General features: G+C 36.7%; 1 protein-coding gene across 1 annotated transcript in view; it reads right to left on the minus strand.

The window, feature by feature from the left end:
- UBQLN1 (ubiquilin 1) overlaps window positions 1-10081 on the minus strand; it is a 50294-nt gene that overhangs the window by 34438 nt on the left and 5775 nt on the right. The gene's annotated exons all lie outside the window — the stretch shown is intronic.

Here is a 10081-nt window from a genome sequence, read left to right on the forward strand (position 1 = left end):
AAAAAACCAAGTGGAAACACTTTGCAACCTTTAAAAAGAAGCTCTGAATATTAAAACATACATATTAATTGTATCCCTCGCAGAACCACATATTAATAGCATTCAGCAAGATTTTTTTTTACATAGTTATCTGAATAATATACTGCATTCAAACATTTGCTATTTGTTTTCTAAGTCACCACGTCTTTCAATCAGTTCCTCATTCAATATCAATATCAATATCTCTTGGAAAAAATCCATACTCAATAAATCATCTTATGTAACAGCTCATCCAGTTATCACTCTCCAAATACCTGAGGTCTGTCTGAGTAACCCGGTTAGTATTCTCATTAAAAACCATTGTATAAATCTTACACAAGGATGTCAAATATGAGAAATAACTAGAGACACAAGCAGCTACATGGGAAAAGGGCACCTTCTTATAAAATTGAACACTTGGCCATAAACATTATGGTACATTATTCATAAAATGCACTATTTTTAAGACTTTTTATGATCTAAATCTGACAAAGAATAGCAAACTAAATGTTTGATTGCTCACATGCTAGAATACTATTAAAGCTTCCTTCTACTGCAAAAAAATACAACTCCATTCACTGGCAAACGAAAGGGTGCAGAGGGAAATGAAACCAATACAAGTAGAGCATATAAATCTGACCCAGGTACTTTATACTTATTACCTCATGAAACCCTCCAAACAATCTAGTGAAGCAAGTATTATACCACATGTTTAAAATGTTGCCAATGAGGCTAAAAGGGAAAGCACCTGGCTCAAAGATCTCTCCAATTCCAGAGTTCATGTTCTCTCCAAAATGCAGGCCACATTTCAATATACTTAAATTAATATGCCAATATACGTTTCCCCCTTTCTCAACATACTAACAAAAATTTTATGAATAATAAATAAATAATAGTGGAGTAAGTTCCACATATGCCAATAGGGAAGGAAAGACCACAAACAAGTAAAAAGAGACTAAAGTGTGGGTAATGATCCATCTGTTTAACAAGAACAAATAGAAAATTACATATAAGTACACAGAGATAAATTCTTTTCTGGACAGAATCTCCGAGAGTTTAAAGGCTATAAAATTTTTTAGCAAAAACCATTACACCCACATCTAGAATCTATCTAATAGCAGCCGCTTAACCAGTAATAAATAAACCAAGCAGTCTCTGTTGTCCTATCTATAAGACATCAAACTAGCTCATAATAGCAGAAATTTACTTGGAAAAAACAGAGTTCAGATCTTCTGAGGTAATGAAAATATTTTGCAAAAGAGGAAGACACATAAACACTTTATCATACTCATAATGAATGGAATGTTCTGTATGCTAACCCAAAACTTTCTGCATCATATTTATAGAGGACATTAGCTTTAGTCCCTAAAAAAAATTCCAATCCTAAGTTAAGGAAAAATATATTTAAATAGTGGAAGCTGTTCTCACATTAAAAACAACAGAAATAATGCCATTAGACATTTAATAAAACTAAAAATAAACATCATGTTTTTGTAAGTAAACCACAGTTTAAAATATCCTCAAATGAGTACAAAATATTGCAAATAAATCTTGCTCGCTCAATAAATGCCAGTATTACTCAATGTGTCAAGAATAATGGGATTAGGAGGTAAGCAAAACAGCCCCTACCCCTGCAAATTCAGTATGAGGTAAGGAGGATAAAGTCCATATAATCAAAAAACGGTTATCATAATTATAATTGTTGATCACATTTAGATTGGCAAGTCCAAACTCTGGTAAACTAGCATTTAAATAAATTTTAATCACTGTATTGTACACCTGAAACTAACATGCTAACTAAACTGTAGGTTAACTAACTGGAATTTTAATAAAAACTGTAAATAAACTCAAAGGCTGAAAAACCAGCCAGAGAAAAGTCCAGGCACCCTGGAGTAGTAGTTAGGTGCAGGCTCCAAAGTTAGTTACTGGGTTTGAATCTAGAGTCTACTATTTAATGGGTAAATGAATTTGATCACATTATTAACCCAGAATGCTTCTTCATTAAAAAAAAAAGGGGGGGGGTTAGTAATAACACTATCATCATAAAGCTGTGAAAACTTGGGGCTCCTGTGTGGCTCAGTGGACTTGATTTCGGCTCAGGTCATGATCTCACAGTTTGGAACATGGAGCCCCATGTTGGGCTCCAAGCTGACAGCTCAGAGCTTACTGGGATCCTCTCTTTCTGTCCTTCCCCTGCTCGGGCATGCAAAGGCACGTGCGCTGTCTCTCAAAATAAATAAATCAACATCTAAAAAACAAATAAAGTTGTGAAAAAATTTTTAAAAATGGTAATGAATGCATTACACCTTGATACACCTAGAATAAATACTATTAGGTTACTATCATTAACATCATCAGCAAAGGCCCAGAGAGGCAAAGAGCTAGTGAGTGATATTTGGAGAAAAGACATACAGATGGCTGAAATGCAGCAAATAATAGAAAGGAGATAAGTAGGGAGCAAAACATGAAGACTCTATTAGCCGTGCTATGTAATTCAGAAGCCTCTAGCCATCTGTGGCTAGTCCAAATTGAGATGTGCTGTAAGTATAAAATATACACCAAATTTTAAAGATTATGAAAAAAAGCTAAAATATCTCATTTTAAGGTCTATTTACATGTTGAAATAATATTCAGGATATACTGGGTTAAATAAAACATTATTAAAATTACAATATCCATAAGGTAGACCAATGCAAGTGTCCATCAATTGATGAACAGACAAAATGTGGCAAGTACATACTATAAAGTGTTATTCAGCCTTAAAGAGGAAGGAAATTCTAACATCTGCTACAACAATGATGAAACTTGAGAACATTCTACAAAGTGAAATAAGTCTTAAAAGGACAAATACTTTTGATTCCACTTTTATGAGATACCTAGAGTAGTCAAATTCAGAGACAGAAAGTAGGATGCTTGTTGCCAGGGGCTGGTGGGAGGGGAATGGGGAGTTACTGTTTAAGAACTATAAAGTTATTGTTTAATAAATAAGGTACAGTTTTGCAAGATGAAAAGAATTCTGTAGATGGATAGTGGTAATGGTTGCACAAAAATGCCACTTAACTGTATACTTACAAATGGTTGCGTGTATTTAAGGGACACTTGGGTGGCTCAGTCAGCTGAGCATCCAACTTCATCTCAGGTCATGATCTCATGGCTCTACTGAGTTCGAGCCCCACAATGGGCTCTGGGCTGACAGCTCAGAACCTGGAGGAGCCTGCTTCCCGTTAAGTGTCTCACTCTTCTCTCTGCCCCTCCCCCACTTATGTTCTGTCTCTCTCTCCCTCAAAAATAAACATTAAAAAGAACTATAAAAATGGTATGTGTTTTAACCACAATAAAAAAATTTCACTTCTCTTTTAAGTGACTATGAAAAAAACAAATTACATGAGGCTTACATTAAATTTCTACTGAACAGCACTATACTTAAGCCATGGTAAAATGTTCTGGTGAGCAAGGTTTTGAGCACTAATATGACAAGATCTAGAACAGTAAGCCCTAATGCCCTAAGGCAGAAGTCAGCAAACTTTCTGTAAAGGACTAGCGAAAAAATATTTTCAGTTCTATGGACCATACAGTCACTCTGAAAGCAATCATAAATAATAACATAAGTAAACAGACAGAGGCCCACTAAAATAGAGCCTCCAATGATATATATGGATACCGTAAGGCACTATATAGATACCTTAAGGCAGGTATCTATGTATCTTTTTTTTAAATTTTTTAAATGTTTCTATTTCTGAGAGAGAGAGCGAGAGAGAGAGCGTGAGCATGGGAGGGTCAGAGAGAGAGGGAGATAACGGAATCTGAAGCAGGCTCTAGGCTCTGAGCTAGCTGTCAGCACAGAGCCTGATGCACGAACCATGAGTTCATGACCTGAGTGGACATTAGACGCTTAACTGACTGAGCCACCCAGGCGCCCCAGGTATCTGTATATCTTAAGGTATCTATCCACTGTAATCAATGGCTCCTACCAGCTCAGACTGCTAAATTTTTAGGAATTTTGAGAGCCAGTTTTATTATTGGTAGCTTAACATCTGCCATGGTAAGAGTATTTACACCATGATAATCAGCAAACACTACAATTTAGTGCTGATTTTCCTGAGGAAGTAGTTGATAAACACTTACCAGCACACCACTGACTCTACTGACTTCTTTACTATGCATTTAAAATTATATTACTTATGAACCATCTTTGAGAAAAATGGATAGTCATAAAACAGTCACTCTGTGTTCTGTGGTTCAGATAGAGATGACCAGCTGAAAAAGGCTGTTCTAGAAGAATTATGTTCCAGCAACCAGAAACGAGTGTACATTCTGAAGCACTCAAGAGTTGTGCTTGGAAAGTGGTAACCTAAGGGAAGAGCAGTTGAAGACACAGCTGCAAGGAGGGCAGGAAGCCATGAGGTTATGTATATACTGCACCCAAAAGAGGCTCAATAACTGGCAGTTATTATTAAGTACGTATTATTGTGCAAAATGGTCTAGATACATTTGTAAACAAATTATTTACTGAGCCCAAACTATGTGCTAGGCTTTGATAACACAAATGGTGAACACAGATTGTCTTTAATATTAGAAATATTATTAATCAAATAATCACATAAATACTAAATTTTGATGAATTATGACCAAAAACCAGAGTGCTGTCAGAAATACAACAGGGTATCCCGATCTAGTCTAGACAATCAAGGATACTTCTCTGAGAAAGTGATCTTTGCACTGAGATTAAGGGATGAGTGGGAACAGGCAGAGGAGGTGGCATTCCAGGTAGTGAGAACAAACTGCAAAGAAGTCCTGAGGCTGGAAAATGATTTAACAGGTCAAGGAACTAAAAAGTCAGTATGACAAGAGCCAAGTGACTAAGGAAGAAAGAACACATCAGAATGGACAGGAAGCCAGAACTCAGATCCTGCTGACAGCTGTGGAAGAGAAAACTCCCCCACCTGACCATTTCCCACCAACTTTGGGTCAGTGGATCAGGCACAGGGTACAGGATCAGGGGTGGGCTCTTCTGATGGGAGAGCACATAGGGCCTCAAGGCCATGTTATCTAAGATCAATGGGGAGCTATTAGTTTCAAGTAGAGGGTAACATGATCTGATTATTTTCAGAGACTGCTATAGGAATGAATGTCTGGGGGCGGGGGGAGGCAGAGAAGTGGGGAGACTCACCACCAAGCTACTAGTTCTAGACAAGAGGAAATGGCAACTTAGTGAAGTCGATCCTCAAACTTGTAAGAACCTATTTAATCTATTAGATACTCTACTTACAGCAATTTTTGGTCTTATACCACTCAGAAATTTGAAACCTGAGTTTTTGTTTAGGCAGGTTATATCTACTAATGTTTGCTGTACTAAAAATTAAAACTGAAGCATCTTCAAAAATACTCATCCATTTAAAAATAACAATAAACTCATTACATGTCAATATAACTAACATTCTTATAAAAAGTAACTATATTTCCCCAGTGTAAAGAGTGGCAATGGTTTTAAATTTTTGCAGATCACTTTAGTCTCAGAAGACAACTGGATTTTCACATCTGTTGCAATATCTCACATCTTACAGCTTCTGAAAAAGTGTTGTGGATTTGTGAGAGAATTAAAGTGAAAAATACAAATAAAAGAATTATTAGAAAAACAATTTTGATCTTATGGTCCTCTTAGAAGGGTATTGGGAACCCCCCTCAGACCACACTGAGAACTGCTGCTTGTGTAATAGGAAGCCAAATAATCACAGCGAGATACCCCTTCACAGCAACTAGGATGTTGATAACAAAGACAGACAATAACAAATGTTACAGGGAATGGAATCCTCATGCATAGCTGGTGGAAGTATAAAATGGTACAGCCACTTTGGAAAACAGTTTGGCAGTTCCTCAAAAAGTTAAACATAGAGCTACAACATGACCCAGCAGTTCCACTCATAGTACACACTCAACAAAAACACACGTCCACACAAAAACTTCTGAGTTATTAAGAGAACATTATTTAGAATGGTCAGAAAGAACCACCACCACCCAACTGTTCATTAACTGATGAATGGAGAAATAAAATGTGATATATGCCCATAAAATGGAATATCATTCAGCAATAAAAAGGGAGTACTGATAAATGACATAACACGAAGGCACTTTGCTAAGTGATAGAAGCCAGGCACGGGTTTTCAGAATCTGCTGTATTTTTACACTTTCAGCACATTTCAGACCAGTTCTACCATATTTTAAGCATTCAACAGTCAGATGTGGCTGGTAGTACGACAGTGAGTGCAGTTCTAGGTCTACCATAAAGTACAATGTTAAACGTTTATGATAAAGACCCTGATAACACTGCAATTTCCCTTAGCAAGAAAAGGCTCAATTTTATGCAATACAGTATTTGTTATATTTAAGCATATTAGTATTTTTCTAGAAGTTTCAAGTGATGAAAAAAAATTTTTAAGTTTATTTTTTTTTTTTATGTTTATTTATTTCTGAGAGAGAAAGACAGAGCATGAGTGGGGGAGGAGCAGGGAGAGGGAGATACAGAATCCGAAACAGGCTCCAGGCTGTCAGCACAGAACCTGACGCGCGGCTGGAACTCAGAACTGCGAGATCATGACCTGAGCCAAATTGGCTGGCGCTCAACCGACTGAGCCACCCAGGCACCCCGAAGTTTATTTACTTTGAGAGAGAGAAAGAGAGTGCACGCACGTGAGCAAAGAGTAGGGACAGAGTGATAGAATCCCAAGCAGGCTCTGTGTAAAGCCCAATGCGGGGCTTGATCTCGTGAACTATGAAATCACAACCTGAGCCAAATTCTAGACTGACACACCACCCTGGTGCCCTGAAAATGTTTTCTAAAACTTCAATGTTTGTTGCCTGAATATTTCAGGTAACTGTATTTCAAAATCCTACACTATAACCTAGAGGGCTACAAAATCCCAGAACGAACTAGTTAGATGTTCCCTGGAAGCTCCCGTCCATTCTCTGCACTAATTTTAATGACTCACTGACACACACTCTCGGCCACCCCCATTCTGGACTTCATCTCACTTATTGACACTTGGAAGTCCTCAAACTGCTTCCGATAGGGGAAAATGAATAACTGATAGAAAAATAATCTCATACACAGGGACTTCGTGCCACTACACACTTCAACTTTTTTTTTTAAATTTTTTAATGTTTTATTTATTTCTGAGAGAGAGAGAGAGAGACAGTGTGAGCAGAGGAGGGTCAGAGAGAGAGGGAGATATAGAATCTCAAACAGGTTCCAGGCTCTGAGCTAGCTGTCAGCACAGAGCCCGACGCGGGGCTCGAACGCACAAACTGTGAGATCATGACCTGAGCTGAAGTCGGACGCTTAGCCGACTGAGCCACACAGGTGCCCCTCAACTATTTTTTAAATCCCCTTACTTATATAAACCCCTTAGCAAAACCACCCTGAAACACACAGTTAAGTTTATATTCTAACTACCCTTAATTTGAAATTTAAACATTACTCAATTGACTGCTCAATGAAAAGTGAATGTCCCTTTAATTTTAAACAAGTGTTATTATCAAACTCAAACAAGTAACATTAAATACCAACTGTATTAAGGTATCCTGTTTCTGCCTGTTGGTTATATACACAGGTTCAAACAGAACCTGAGAATAAAACAGGAAAATTAGTTACCGCCTGACAACATATTTTACAACTGACCCAGAAAGCTTAATTTTATCCAGCCAATTATTAGAACATTCATAGAAATACTTTTTCAGCGTAATGTATTAACAGAATTTACATTACACAGAAACACTTACTGGAAAAAGATTTCCAACTGTAGAATACGGAATTTGCCTGACAGAAAACCTACGCCTTCAACACTCCTTTTGCTGATCTTATCCTCTTTATCTCGAAGGTTAAACTTTCAATCTGAAAAATTTCCCGATTTTTTACTAAACATGGAATCTTAACATAATAAAATGTATTTTGATGACAAATTTTAATCTGTAACATACAGTTTGAATCTAGTAAACCATCTAAGAAAAATTTAGGTTACAAAATGACATACTTTCTTGTGCTTCAAGTAGAGTTTTATAAATCATCTGAAAACTGCTTTTCTTATACTCACACTTTCTTGTGTTTTCCTTAACACATACAGTTAGACCCAAGACAGTTCAACTTGTCTTCAGGCTCTTGATGCAGTGTTATGTGTTTTATTATCATGTTTTCTGCTTCAATATAAAGCATTTTTCAGGATAAAAATTCAACTGCCATCAGAATAAGCTGCTTTGGAAAAGCTTTAATTTTATCGACATTTTACTTTGGTGAGAAGAATAAAATTAAAATTTCCACAAAATTTAAAATTCTAACTTCACCATCACAAAATGTAAAAACAATTCTACAGGTAGAATGTCATAAGGTGACTTAAATGAACTTTCCTACTTATAAAATATTGACTCTTTCTTAGCTTTTACAATAAAATGCCGAAAGCAGGTAGGAAGGTAGAGAGACCTGAACTAGGTACCCTAGAAATAAGGTCCTAGGGCTTCAAAAGGTAACAACACACACGCTAAAAGAGGTAAAATGAAAAAGACCGACACTATCAAATGCTAGCGGGGATGCGGAGCAACAGGAACTCCCAGGCACCTTTGGTAGAACTGTAAGATGACAGAAGCTCTTTTTAAAAACCTAGTTGCTTATAAATCTAAACCTACAACTATCCTATCACCCAGTCATTCCACTTGTAAGTATTTTATAGGAGAAACACATCTGTTCAACAACAACAAAAAAGTTGTACAAGGATATTCACAGCAACCAACGACAGGCGGACAACCCAGGCGGCCCTCAACAGGAGAGCAGAAATTATGGCATTTTCAGACAGTGAAAAACAAAGCAATAAAAAGGAATTGAAAGTATACACAAGAATTCATCTCAAAAGATTATGCTGACTGAAAAAACCTTACGAGAAGTTGGAGAACAGGCAAAACTAATGGTGAAAAAAAATCAAAACAGTGGTGGATGGAGGGGAATTACTGAAGGGGCTGGGAAAGACCAAGAGGGAATCTTCTAGTCAATTTTGGTCTATATCTTGATAAGTCTTTGAATTACAACAGGTGTATGTATGTATGTATGAAAAGCATTTAATGATATTTGCAACTTACTCAGAAACACATCCAAAAAATAAAAGGAAGTGATAAATGATTAGCTGTGTGATAGAGTAAATACAGCAAAGTGTCAATTGCAGGTGATGAACATGAGGAATGTTCACTGTACAATTCTTTCAACTTTCCTCTATGCTGGAAAATAAGAAATGTCAAGGGAAATTTTTATAGAATACAAAAAAAAAGTCATTCAGAGTAAGTGGTAAGTTTCTCACTTGATGGCACCGTCTATTTAACTGCTTCACAAAACGCACCACGTTTCAGAACTATGTAAACCAATATTCCAATCTTTTACTGTCCCTGGAGGGAAACTTATAGGTACATTTCAGGAATTGTTTCCTCATAAACTGTTCGCATTATTTGAAATGATCAGGGATCCATTCAACAATTATGGGAAATGGTCTGGGATGTATATTCAACAAAAGGCTAAAACAAATTTGTTGAATTCTTCAAGATTCTTAATTTAACAGCAAAGTTTGTATGCCTGAACAAATTTCACGTAGTAAATTATTTGCTGATATTCTCCATTAACTCCAATTTTGTTCTTTTATTCGACTGCAACTGCTAATATCTGCAAAACGTGGCTATCATCCCTCTAAAATCAAACAAAAACCTTCCCGATGTCTGGCACCTAAGGGATGATAGATAAATATACTAGGAAGAAAACAGCAAGTCATCAATGAAAGTCATCCACCTTTCTCCCCGAGCCTAGTACTATTAAGATATGACTGAAAGCGATTTCTACGTCATGATTAATTTTTTTTCTTGAAGGCTGAAAGGAAAAATTGTAGCAATTAAAACGCAAAACTAAATGTACACGTGCTCCCCACCCCAAAATCTGCCTTAACCCACAAGCAAGTAAAACAATGAGCAGCCCCCTCCCCGTTTTTTTGTTTTTTTTTTTGTTTTGTTTTTTTATTCAGGAGACAAAACCGCAGAGGAG

The sequence above is a fragment of the Crocuta crocuta genome, unplaced genomic scaffold, assembly GCF_008692635.1.
Source record: "Crocuta crocuta isolate KB4526 unplaced genomic scaffold, BGI_CrCroc_1.0 scaffold99, whole genome shotgun sequence".
Lineage (NCBI taxonomy): Eukaryota > Metazoa > Chordata > Mammalia > Carnivora > Hyaenidae > Crocuta > Crocuta crocuta.